The sequence below is a fragment of the Cyrtonyx montezumae genome, unplaced genomic scaffold (genome assembly GCF_038088225.1).
Source record: "Cyrtonyx montezumae isolate F1298 unplaced genomic scaffold, pur_monq_1.0 scaffold_11, whole genome shotgun sequence".
In the NCBI taxonomy this organism is placed as follows: domain Eukaryota; kingdom Metazoa; phylum Chordata; class Aves; order Galliformes; family Odontophoridae; genus Cyrtonyx; species Cyrtonyx montezumae.
In genome coordinates, this window is record NW_027071837.1 from 11,097,213 (window position 1) to 11,111,005 (window position 13,793).

The 13,793-nt window shown below is 38.9% G+C and overlaps 1 long non-coding RNA gene across 1 annotated transcript; it reads left to right on the forward strand.

The window, feature by feature from the left end:
• The first annotated feature begins 362 nt into the window (after nucleotides 1–362).
• LOC136044349 (uncharacterized) lies at nucleotides 363–10,318 on the forward strand. Its single transcript, XR_010621805.1, has 3 exons — nucleotides 363–562; nucleotides 7,875–8,095; nucleotides 8,993–10,318. It is a non-coding gene; the product is annotated as an uncharacterized LOC136044349 (long non-coding RNA).
• Nucleotides 10,319–13,793: the final 3,475 nt, after the last annotated feature.

Here is a 13,793-nt window from a genome sequence, read left to right on the forward strand (position 1 = left end):
CTTGGAAGCTGAAAACATCTATTCTACGTTCCACTCTATTTCCTACTCAATTAGGAAAACTCACCTGATAAAAGAAGTAAAAGATTACCCTGTTTAATGACACAGATAAGGGAGACAAACAGAAGCACTTATTTCCCATAAGCGTCTCTTGCCTTTGTCTCAGCCTGCTTTTTATGCCTGGATTATGCTAGCACCATTAATCTTTGTGCCTGTGACTAACTCCCGGGTTTTTATGTTACTGACCTGATTCTGCACTGACACGCTCCTCCCCATTCGGTGAAGCTCCCCATGTGATCTATTCTTCCCCCCTAAATAAAGTTGAAAAATTTGGCTGCGCTCAGTGAGCGCTGCTGAGGGTGAGTAGAGTGGTTCCACCCTCCCCGCAGCTGCAGCACAAGTACGGCGCCCGTTCAGCTGCTCTGCTGGAAGGAGCAAGGGGCAGCAGAGCACCCAGGCGGGGTGGGCTTGGGGACCTCCACCGTCAGGCTCCAGCTTCCTGCTGCTGTATGCTCTCCCCCTCTGAAAGTAGCCCAGCAGTCTGAGGAAGATGTGGCCGGAGAAGGTGAGTGCTGCATGGCTATGATGAATCCTTTGTGCGGAACCGGAGTCTCGTTAGAAAGAGGAGGGAGGAGGGGGCAGCGGCTGTAATCTTTTTTAAAATGAACCAAGTCAAAAGCTTCCCTTCCTTCCCCATTATGCAGAAGGCGTGTGAGCTTCCTTCAGGGGGAATCCAGCTAATGAGCTGTTTCTCCGATAAAGCTGATTTTCCCATTATGGGGTAACAAAACACAGCAGCAAAAAAAGCCCGAGCAATGAAACTGCCCACTGCAGATGAGCTGCTTGCTCGGCTGGGCAAGTAGGTGCCTTGGAGGGCAGGTGCATCCCACTCTGCCCTCCGCAGCCTCCCACCGGACTGCATGGTGCCACAGTTGGCACAGTGCATTACCCAGTGTCCACGGCTGGCGTGGCAGGGCTGGTACCCAAGCATGAAGGGTTAGCATGGCACGGCACCGCGGTACCGGCATGCAGAGCTGGCACAGCACAGCACTGTGCAGCACAGCATCCAGGGCTGCAGGAGCACAGCTCAGGACCCCCAGCCTCTTTGTTCACCTATAGCCCAGGAAGCCTCAGCCCTTTGCTCACCAAGAAGATGTGCCCGCTTCTTGCCCTCCATGCCCACACCAGGTCAGTACATCTTGCTGTGCATGCAGACCAAACCCTGCAACCCACACAAAGGGGTCCCCCTCAGTGCCCTCCATCCCCTCCCACTCACAGCTAGAGCACTGCACTCGCTGCCTCTAATGTGTTACCTCAAATGCATTTCAGGTAACTTGCCCCCAGTTTGGGATGTGAGTTCAAGCTAAAACAAAAGTCAATCCACACTAATCAATTCCGAGTGCCTAAAGTAAGTCTTTATTCCCTTTTCCCCCCTGCTGCCTACTCCTTCAGGCTCAGTGCAGGGACCAGCTGACCACATGCTGGCTCTTTTCATCCAAAAGACAAAGCACCCGTGCTTTAATTCTGGGAAATGGGAGACGAGCAGCAGAGAAGAAGGGTGCTCACTGCTTACCTAGAACTCTCAATTTCAGCAGAGACTGTCCCAGTCCATGTCATGGGGAAATAAATGTGATCTTATTCCAGAAATGTATGAAGTAGCAGCATCACAAATGACATTCATCACTCCCCCTCTATCCCCCTCGGCTTCCTCCCACCTTAAACTTGGTATTTCTCTTGCAGTTTTAAGGATAAAATCCCCAGAGTACTGAATATGCTGTAGTCCTAGACTGCAGCTATCCATCAAGAACAGGCTGGAAGGAGAAGAGTTTTCTTTTTAAATGAGTTGGATGAACATCTGAATGTTCAAACAATCTCTTGCTCTTCGGTACATTTAAAAAAATGTTATCCCTGCAGGAGTTTCAATCTTGGCAGATTTTAAAGAAAAGCTGTGAAGTGTCCCATCCATAATTGCATTCCTTAGCAGAAGTAGGGAAGGAGAAAAAAAATGAAAAGATTTAAAAAGGAGGTGAGATAAAAAATAAACAGATCTCATTTGTTCCTCTTCTTTTCACAACCAGTTAGACCAGAATCAGAATCTTCCTTCACCTGCAAATAAAATGAGACTGTAATGAAAAGGCTACTGATTGTTTTCAAATCCTATTTTACAAAACTTCTTAGGATTTTGTTCATTTAGATTCAGCTGTAAACTGCTTTCAAGTTTTCACTTATCCTGTGATTCAAAAGAACAATTAAACAATCTACTTGGACCTGGACTGGTAAGTATTTGCTCTGACTCAAAAAACAATGTAAAACAGAGCACAAAAACAAACTGATCCTAGAAAGAGACAAATGGAAAAATCACCGAGTTGGAATATCAGTGTAGACTAAGGAATTGCTTGTACTTCAGGATTTGTGATTTCACAGAATAACATCCAGCATACAGGCTAATAGAAGAATTCACAGGCTGCCTCTCTAAGTTGCAGGCTGTAATTGCCCCTAGTTTTGAAAGGTGTGTGGGAAGAACAGGAAAGAATGGTCGTGCAAAAGAAATGAATACCAACTGAATTAGAAAAAAGGTAACCATGAAAAAAAAATCTCCAAGGGAAAAAAAAGCAATCTATTTTTTATAGGATACATTTTACAGCTGGCAATAGAAGATTGCACCTATATAAGGAAAAGCAGAGGGTGAATTGTCTGGAAAATCCATCCTCTGAGAAGGGGAATATTATGAGCTGTTTTGAGAAATCTCAATGTAGTTTTTAAAATGCAATGAAACCTATTTCTAAATGAACATCATAAAGGAATAGACCTGCTCAACTCTTTAGAGAACAGCACTATGATATAGCACTGTTTTTCAAATTCAAAACCAAAAAATACACTCCAACCCCTTCCCCAGATATGAGCACTTGAAAGGGCTAAGAGACTATGCCTGTCTCTTTCCTAACATGTTTTATTGCAGCATCCATAAGCCTCAGTCAGCATGCCAATTGGGAGCTTTTAATACACAGTTTAAAAGCTACCCTAAAAATGTTATACTAAGATTTCATCGATCAGGATGATAAACTTTGTTTACACCACTATACAGACAAAGCAGGTACATTTTGCTAGCGCTGATTTGAGATGGGAATTTGCCAAGCATTCAGTCTTCTGCATGATTTAGTTGCAGTTTCTTAATGGTAATAAGCACCAGCAGCTTCCTCAAGGATTTGAATTTTGCAGACACAAAAAGCAGTATTTGCAAAAACGTGCAGTTACAAGAAGGCTGTAATCACACCTGAAATGCTACTGGCATTTATCAAATCATAGTTACACTAAATGAGTGCTACACTATCATGAGAAGCCACTAATCAAAACAGTGGGATAAGTATCAATTTCAGAGAGAGTTTAAGTCTTGCAAATCTGTTGCTTCAATAGCCCTACTCTTCAGCAATTAATTAAATTAAAACATTTTCTTTTTGTTAAAAAAAAAAAAAAGCAGAAGTAGCTCCACATGGGTTCTTATAAACTGAAAGCCCAAGAAAATAGTATGTTACATTTACAGTTCACATTAAGCAGAGACAACTGCCCACATCAGTTACACTGGAATAACTAAAAAGCAAACATCCTAAGCAGAGCTTGCAGCCTGCAGCTTCCATCTGAATCAGCAGAGGCTGTTTTGCTCAGCATCCCTCAGTGCAGAGGTAAGATAGTATCAGGATCTGTACTAAAGTTGCTTTTTGTCATACAGTCTGTCCCTCAAAGTTACCAAAGCCTTTTGTAGCTTTAAGGAGAATCCCAATAGACATCATTGCTTTTACAGGAACCAGATTACACCTTGTCAATTTACAGATCTGATCAATGCTGGAATGAGGTAATGCAAGCGCTTCCAAAACTTGCAGTCTTTTCCTCCTATTGAAATTGGTGGGGAGGAAACTTCACAGAAAAACCATCAGATGGTCAAGAAAACTTACACTATATTCCAAAGTATAATAGAGACAGAGCAGGCTGAACAACTGTTAAAAGCAGAGTTTTCTTTCTCACTAGGATAAAAATTGGGTAAAGCATTCAAAGAGACTGAGGCAGAACTTTAGACCCTTAATTAAAAAACTGACTTAACTTTGCATTTAAGTTGCCTGTTATATCACTGCACGTAATAGTAAGGGTATCATGCAAATTAAGTTTCTGAGGAGTGATTCAGTGTAAAACTCTAATATAGATCAATTTTGGATTTTGTTTTCAGATTTACAAGGAAGACAAAAAAACAGGTAGTTTCATTTTAGGATATCTCCCATAAATCTGTGGTGTTTAACACTTAAAAATCCAGTGATATATTACAAACACATCAGAAGTATACTGCTGTGCTGTAGCAACCCGATGTTTATTATTTAAACCCATACCCTCACAGTACACAGAACCTACTGGGAATTATGAAACCTAGCTGGCTCTCAGCTGAAAGCTGATCAGACTCGAAACCTCAAGATTTCCAAATGTATTTTAAGTATCCAAAGATAAAGACAGATCTGTACTAGTACGTATAAGCATTTTGAAAATCAAAGAATCACAGAATGGCTTAGGTTGGAGGGGACCTGAAAAGATCATCTAGTTCATATCCCCTGCCACAGGCAGGATTGCCATCCACCACATCAGGGTGGCCCAGGGCCCCATCCAGCCTGGTCTTGAACACCTCCAGGTATGGTACACCCACAGCTTCTCCAGGCAGCCTGTGCTAGTGCTTCACCACCTTCTGAATAAACTCTAATGTCTTACCTAAATTCCTTCTTTTACTTTTAAGCCACTCACTCTTATCCAATTAGGCGGTGCAGAAAGTGTCAAGTGGCTTTGGTGGTTTTACATACATATTTATAATACCCATGAAATCTGTCCCTTTGTTTTGAGTTTATAGATGCGGTGAAAAACAAGTAGCAACTTACTGCTACATCTCACATTCTGAAGTCTTTCCCCTTCTACTCTTCTCCCATTCCTTCCTCCCTCATCTCTGCTTTCATTTGCTCTCACTCCCACTCCAGCTTTCATCTGCAATTTCGTGCAAAAGTGTATTAGTAGATGCCTTGCTACACTGCTCTGAAGGAGGAAAAAAAGCATCATTTACATATCAGGTTCAGTACATGACGGATACATTTCATACAAATGTTTTCACATCAAAAAGATGCAAATATGGAGAGGAGGCACAATCTTCTGTAACGCAATAAAAACAGAAGATACAATTTAAAAGGCAGCAGAAAAATTTACAAGTTGAAGCAGATAGAAAGCAAGCCTGAAACAACATTAAAAAGCCAGTACTTATTAAAGATGATACAAATGCTAGAAGGAATTCAGCATTTGATTTAAAAATGCTGTATATGCTTGAGTACATGAAAGAGACACAAAATAGAAACCAAAGATTCTCCTACTCCTGGGATCACAGAGATTTTTTATAGTAATTCACAAGGAGTGTGTTTATAGTTTCAGGTCAGTGATCTTTGAAAAGATGCTTTTGTGTTCACTTGAGAACAGTATCATAAAATTGCTTCACTTACTACTGGTTTACATGAGCTTATTGACCTCTCTTCCTCAACAAATAAAATCAGAAAGACACAGGAAATAAACCTGAGTTAACCTGAAAGTTAACAATCAACTTCCTATTAAAAGAACAAAAATGCAGTACCTCACTTAAAATGTCTGCCCTCATCCTTTCACTGAAGGTGAAGATTTCATATGTTCACAGAACGCAGTCATTCCTTCAGCTGAAACAAAGAATTAGGAAACAGAGTTATCCTGACAGAATGAAAACAACACCCAAAGTATTGGCAACTAAAACTCCATACAAGTCTGGCCTCCAACCAAACACTTTGATTATATGTGCTTTTAAGGATTCATTATTAAAAAGAATAATGTGATCTTATACTAACACTAATGACAACATTATTCATTACCGAATTACTATCAAACACAGAGGTAAGTTTTGCCCACACAAGATGGCAAGGAGTCTCGGTGAAATAAAAAAGCTGACAAACAACATTCTTTCTTCTTTTCATAATTCAGCATTTGGCAGATGCCAATAACTGAAATAACATTTGAGATCAGTTTGTCACTAATGCCCTTTGCTTCTCTCCAATAAGTTGCATTAACTTTCAGAAATCAAACTCAGAAAACAAAAGACAACGGCTGTCCTGAGGACACTACAAAACAAGGAGCAGATTTTGTTCTTCTGAGCTTATACCAACTTTTGCTTTACTTCACATATTAGCTTGCTAAAATATAAAGATATGAAAATATGAGCTACGGAAACAAAGTCCATGTCTAGGTAAGGACACATACTATGCATTCAGCTTACAGATAATTTAATACACTTTCATTAAAAGCATTAAAAATTTGTTCAAATAAATATAGTACACTGTTTGTTCCAGGCCAAAAATATATATTTTTTCTTTTGTAATACCTGAACCATTCTAATATATGCTATTAAATGTTAATGGGAATTCCTGAGATACTAGTTTGCATATTTATAATTCTCAGACAAAACACACTGTAGACTTATGACTCACACATGCAAACAACCCAACAATGGAAGAACAATTTATTCTGTTTGAATTAAATTAGAGCACAGATATTGAAGAACATTTTGGATGTTTTTTAATGGAAAGTTTCTTCAAGATAATGTGAGCAGTCCTCTCTAAACTTAAGCATAACACTAAAGGTTCAACTGTTCTTCAGAAGCCAAAATCTCCGTAGGATATTGTAATGTGAGCTACACTATGACATTTACCACTGCTGCTACTGTGTCTCTCCAGTGTTGTGTAGAAGTGAATAATCACCCTCTCAACTTACTAGAAAGGCTCTTTATAATGCATCTCAGGGTGCCATCGAGTATGCAGCTGGCTCACATTTAGCAAGGTGTCCACCAGAACCCCAGGTCCTTCTCTTTCTCTGCAAAACCACTTCCTAGCCAGGTGGCCCTCAGTGCACACTCTGCACAAAGTTATCCCTTTCCAGGATCATGTCTTTGCATTTCCCCTCATTGAACTTTGTGTTATTCCCTCCCCTTCCAGTCTCACTGTGTCCTAATCTTCACAGTTCTCCAGCCCTTACTATTATAGGACTCTTCATTTTCCAATTAGATGAGCAGAGAGAGAAGAGGCATTTAGCCAGTACAACTGAAGATTAAGACACCCCTTGCATCTGCAAGATTTTGAAGAAGTTATACCAGGCATACAAACTATCACGACATTCAATCATCATTCAGATCAGATGATGATATCACAACAGCTCAAACCAGTTTGGATAGGGCACTGACTTGAAAGAAATCCTACTTTCAATCTCTTTGTGGTTCTTGTATGCATGACAGAAAGTACAACAATGGATTAGAAACCTCAGTTTTTCATCCCTCTGGCTCTTTTGCTTCAAATAGAGCACATCATTGCAGAGTGTGAGGTTCTGAATGCCGCTACAGCCCTCAATGGAAGAAAATGGTAATAAGATCAAGGAACAAGGTGAAGCAATCTCCACCCCCAAGAAGTTTAAAATCAAGATAAATGAAAAAGGAGAGTTACCATTGCCATAATATTATCTCCTGAGCTGGAAGACAGGGATGGGGAGCAAGTTAAACCCCTCATAATTCTAGAGGAAACAGTTAACCACCTGCTACACTATCTAGACTGCCATAACTGAACCCTCAGTCAACCTGTTTTGAAGGGCAAGGATTTGCCCATAAAAGCAGCCTCCTTCTCCCCAAATGCAGATTAAGACCAAGTAACACTTTGCAGACTTTTAAAATCAAAGCATTTTTGTTTTTGAAAATGTATATCTAAACTGATTGTAAAACGGTAACATCTAGTCACATCTCTGGAGCAGCACTATGCACTACCTGATGCCTAATGACTTTTACTTCTTCCCTGTAGGATTCTGATAGCTATGGATACAGATGAGATGAAATACAGGTTCAGGCAAGTACAACAACATCCCATTTTCATTATTGCTCAGACACTCCACCCTCCTGGACTTCCATGTGGGTGATGGACACAGCTACTTCATAAAACACAAGGGCATTTACTCAGTTTCTTAAGTTATTTTCTTGCTATTTCTTCAGGCTACCTGAGAAATCTGCTGAATACATAACAAGGTAGCACTATAATATTCTGTTTCTCATAATCTCCTTATATACCCCTTGCCAGTAATACAACATGCAGGCATTCATTAAAGTTATGGTCTGTTGCACTTGTTTTCTTAACTGAAAAACTTTAAATCAGCTTTACAAACACGTATTTTTTGTCCTAAACCACAGTAAAATCTGGCCGTTAAACCTTCTTTAAAATCAGCATTTATTTTTGACTATGTGAACATATTGTTCCAAACTGGCAAGAACTGCTCATTTACATCTTTTAACATCAACAGAATACTAATTTATAGTAAACAGTCTTTATTACTAACAAGAATGTGCTGCTGAAAATACTGCTAATTAGTAAAAGAGACCCTCAGTTCTCTGCTAGCCTGAGTAGGATGAGCCACAGATTTCTGATACAGAGGATGAATTACAATTGCATCCTATCAAACAGATCACCTCTGAACAAACAGTCTGCAAGATCCTTGAAACCTAATTTTGGCCTCAAAGCATTTGGGAGTCGGGTGGAGGGGGTTTAGAACAATCTGTTATTTGAAATAAATAACTCTGAAAGTGCGTACAGCTCCTCAAATTAAAATAACCTCAGCCAAATCCTACTGTCCCGAGTGGAGGCACAAACCAGTAATAATGTGATATTCTTATTCCCCGGATGGGAACTTCCAGATGAGAATCACAACTAGGGAAAGAGGGCAGACAATGCAAAACCAAACTTGTACCAGCTCTTTTAACTTCAGAAATGCTCAGATGAATACACGTTTCAGGATTTGTCACACATAGTGTGTATCAAAGCCAACCAACTTAAATGTGATTGAAATTGTATGAGAATTATTAACTCTGTGCCTGTGGGGAAGCATACCTCTTTACCTCTTTAGTAATCTTATGTCATTTCTTACCTAGGTCATTTTTCTAGATTCCAGATTTGCAATCAGCAAGGACATCTCCTAAACTCCAGTACACCAAGAACAAAGTCCCCAAACCAAAATCCTCTCGGGATAAGCCAAGTCTGAGAGCAAATATCAAAGAAGAAGGAAAAATTGGAAAAAAAAACCTGTTCATTAACATCAGAGCTGTTTTGTAGCTGATTTTGTTAATGCCTATGATGTTAGCAAAACCAAGCCTGCCCCTCAGCAAAAAAATCTGCCTTTGATTTCACACTCTCTTAGGAATATTTGGGGGAAGAAAAAAAAAACTTCTCAGTGAACCAATGTGCAAGACATAAACCACACTTGTTGCAGACCTTGTAGGTTATTGTTTTTTTCTTTAAGCCTGAGGATAAGCTCTGCCACCACAATATTTCTGGAAAACTGATTATTCTCTTCAATTATCTGTTCAAAAATACAAAGGATCACTAACTGGCAGTCAAGCAAGCAGCTTCCCCTCACCTCTCAATAGAAGAGAGCAGTACACAAAAGTTTCGACTTCAGAATTCTGGATGTAGACAAACTGTGCTGTAAGCTCTGTGGCACTTAGTATTATTCCCATGCTATCTGGCTTCCAGAACAAACAAAAATTCTGAAGTTCATCTATGCCTGGAGAAACAGAGGAGACAACTGTCTTACGAATGTCACGGGTGACGAGGGAACCATAGTTCTTACTTCTTCAGAAATTTGCACTGAGTGAGAAAAGCTACTGAATCCCAATGGGGCCCAAGTTCAAAGAAGTTCCTGTACCCACACTTCTAGCCTCAACAGAATATGAGAACTTTGCTAAATTAAACACAACAAGAGACACTGAAAATAAGCAGCTAGAGGGGTCCCTCTCATCCACTATTGCACTGATAGTAGTGCTGATTATTATTTTCTCTTTGATAATGACATCCCTAGTAACCTACTGTTTTCACAAGTGGAAACTGAGAGACAAAAAACTGCAGAAAGCACAAGAGGAGTATCAGAAAGACCATGAAAACAGCGTTTTTCAAAGCACATCTGTACTCATTTCATAGAAAAAAGAAAAAAGGATCCCACGAAATATTGTTGCATTAGCTAGAAATAATAAAAAGAATGACAACTACGAAATTTCCAAGCAAATATATTCTTGTTTTATCTCATTTATAAGAATTGTTAGCAGTTTGGAGATTTCCTACAGCTTTATTATATATATTTATATATTTAGTCCCGTTTGTGCAAAGTAAAACCAACACAGTCATGTGTTTTTAATCTCTATTGTACTGCTAATACAGCAAGTTAAACTCTGTTACTCTTGTCTTTCCAAAATATTCCATGGGCTCATGGAAGGCAGGAGGTGAGATTTTGGTTAATGCCAGCAACACAGCTGATACAAAGCAATGGAGCTGCATTGCCTTGCACTCATCCAATCATCCACTTGAAGATATGAAATCCAGTTGTAACCTAAAAGTAAATCAGATTCAAAGACATTGAACAAGCAGCAGCCCAGCCCCATAAGCCTATAGCTGAAGAACTTTGTCTTCAGCAACAGATGCATGCAGAAAGCATGCAGGCTCACGTGCTGAGTTTGCTCACAAGTGGTCAGTCAGTGTTTCCTTTCATTGATCATTCAGTGCTGAGAGGTGCTAGTAGCATTCCAACCACAAGTGGATTAAGGACATCCGATGTTAGTAGAACCTATCTAATCAAGAGCAAGCCTAAATTTTTTTTTAATTGGGCTTGTCATTATTTTTAAACCAACTATACAATGGTGTGTTTCTATTTTCATAGCCTGTAATATGTCTCAAAAGACAGCTCTATTGTGAGTAGTATATAAGTAATATTTTCTAACAAAGTGATGGATGTAATACTAATATATGTAATTGTTTTAACAAGTACAAAACATGTACAATTACAAACAAAATCCGTGCTCAAGTATACAGCTTGCTTGCAATTACCATTGATGCTGTATGTATTTTTAAACAAGCTATAATACTGTGATGATGCTTTAAACTTCTGTAGGCAAAAAAAAATGTTCTATTTAAAAATGTCAAGATGAAGGATGTAAATGTTCTTAAAGTGTTATAAACTAAAGATAGGAATTTTCACAGAATATTCTAAAGGGATCTGTTACATTCTACAGATACATTTTACAACGTTTATGGATCATACACACTAGTCTATGTGAGAACAAACAGTACTATTTTATTACAAAATAAATGAATAAATAAGCAAAAGATATCCATGCCCATAAGCTGGATAATGTTTTTTTTTTTAAAGGTATATTGACCCTTCAAACAACAGGAGCTAGTACCTCACTGACAGAAGGAAGCACTCCCCCTCATTTCCCAGCCCCTCCCCCCACAGATCACATTGCTGCTGGTGCAGGCAAAGATCTCCAGAATCAGTTGCACGGCAAAAGGGAACAGTTAACTGATTGCATAAAAACAATGCTAACTTAGTACCTATAGGATTTATATATACTCACAAATTTATTTTTATAAACAGTGGCATTTAAAACATCAACTCTGTTGCAAGCAGTTAAAATTTGCGCATATTATAGTGATGTTAGTTTTAAGAGTGGAGACAATAAAAAGTCATTTTCTGAAAATCATACTGAATAGTAATAAAATCACAATTTGGAGAACACGTATATTTCAAATAGCTTTAAATGCACATAGTTTGAAGCACTCTTCCTGATACCTACGTGTATGATTTAACTGCACAGAAAGTGACAGTTGAGATTTTTCCTGAAGAAGAACCTGGGTGCTGTGTCACCAAACAGCATCACAGAGAGACAGGATCCCTTCCAACAGCAAAAACATGTCTTCAACAGCACCAGATCAAAGTTTTTATCAAGCTCCCAGTATCAACAAGAGGATTTCAGATCCTCTTCTTGGAACCTGATCAAACTGGTTGTGCTTAAAAAACAAGAAATTCTTGTCATATAACAGAATTATGATTGAGATGGATTTATGAAAAGCAGTGGCTCCTAGGGAGCCTGAAGCATTTCCTTTTCTAATACAGCTTCAAAGATGTAAGACTGATGTAAGCTGTGGGACCAGGTCCCACATTTTCCACGTAGCCCTACCCAAAAAGGGATATGATGACCTCCCAGCTTCAAACATTTAGTGACTGCATTTCACAGCAGTGTGGTTTAAGCTGGCAGGTGACTACGACACACAAGCATCTGGAAATCTGTATCCAGGCAAGTTAATTACAATGAAGCTTCATTTCTATGCAGTGAGTGCTAGTAAACTACTCCAAGTGAGATGGTACTTTATCCTTGGAGAGAAACAAGTCCCAGGTCCCAACTGATGGTTGGGAACAAGACCACAGAATGACCAGCCTGGATGTCAGGTTCAGCTTTCCTACAGAGAAACACGGGGAGAGTGAAAATGGAAACTACACAGCCAAAGTCCACAAGAAACTGATTTCAATGGTAGTTTGAGGAACGTAATTTTATCCAAACAGTCAATAATGAAGAATAATAACATGAAATCAGTTTGTGTATAACAAAACAGTGTATATGAGAAACCCTTCCAAGTCAGTGCAGAGTTAAGAGAAATAATCTATATCACCAATAATTTCTTAGATTACATAACACAACTATGTGTACCACAAAAGCTAGAAAGCAAAAGCTCCAGAACTTCTAGCAGTAGGCAGATAAATTTATTGCAGCACTACAGCTGCATAAAGCATGAATCACCCCTGATCCAACATTACTCCTTTCATGCCCTAGCAAGTACCAACAAGGGATATTTTATATTATATATTAATATATTGCTTGAACTTAGTTTTACAGTGTTTCTTCGGATCAAAACGAAAAAAATCTACTGCTAAGGATGGTGCAAGAGGGGAGGCTTCCATGAGCAGAAAGAGACAATTTACTTTTGTTGTGATTTTCTACTGGCCTCCACATCAGTTTTTAGATTGCTATTCGCAAACACCATAGGATTATGAAATAAACTGAGATACCTAGATCATTCATTCCATGTCCTTAGTAGCTGCCACAGGAAAACACAAGACAAGCATTCAGATATCTGAGTTAAAGGAAATAACTGCAGTAAGCAGTAGAAAAAAGCAAGCAAAAGACAAAAGGTAAAGGCTTTGACTTTTTCAGAGGAGATACCTGAGTTGCCTTTGTAACATTTATGCAAAGAGAACCATACGGCCTCTGTGAGATGAAAACGCGAGTGCTAGTATACAGATAAATACTGTCAGAAACCCAGCCCAAATAACTAATGTATAAGTCACATAACAATACATTTACACAAAGCTTTGACAAAAGAGTTGGACGGAAATATTTCAGTATTCCCATAAAAAGATCTAAATACTGAATACAAAACATAAAAATATCTTTTTTTCATATAGAAATAATCAGTCCATCTTTAAGAGTCCAAAAATCCTTTTTGTAATGGCTAAAAGATGTATTCACCAGCAACAACAAAGATCACATTTTCAAAAGAATTATTTCTGATTACTAGTTCCATATATATGTGCCTGCTCTCACAAGAATCTATACAGATTACTGTGAAGTACTGTATGTCTTTTGCTTATGCAGATCACCAGAGACTTCAAAAGACTCGAGAGAAACAAGGAGCATACTCCAAGGCTAAATAAGGAGCAAAAATGATGTATATAAAAAGAATAGGCTTTAAAGATTAGAAGGCAGGAGATTTAAGGGATTCAAACATTTTTAAGGATCAGAGAGTAATGTGAAAAGCCAAGCAGGAACTTGCTCATTATGTATGTAGCCATGTAAACTGCAGTGACAATTTAAAAATTACAGCCAACTTTCAGGGAATATTGAA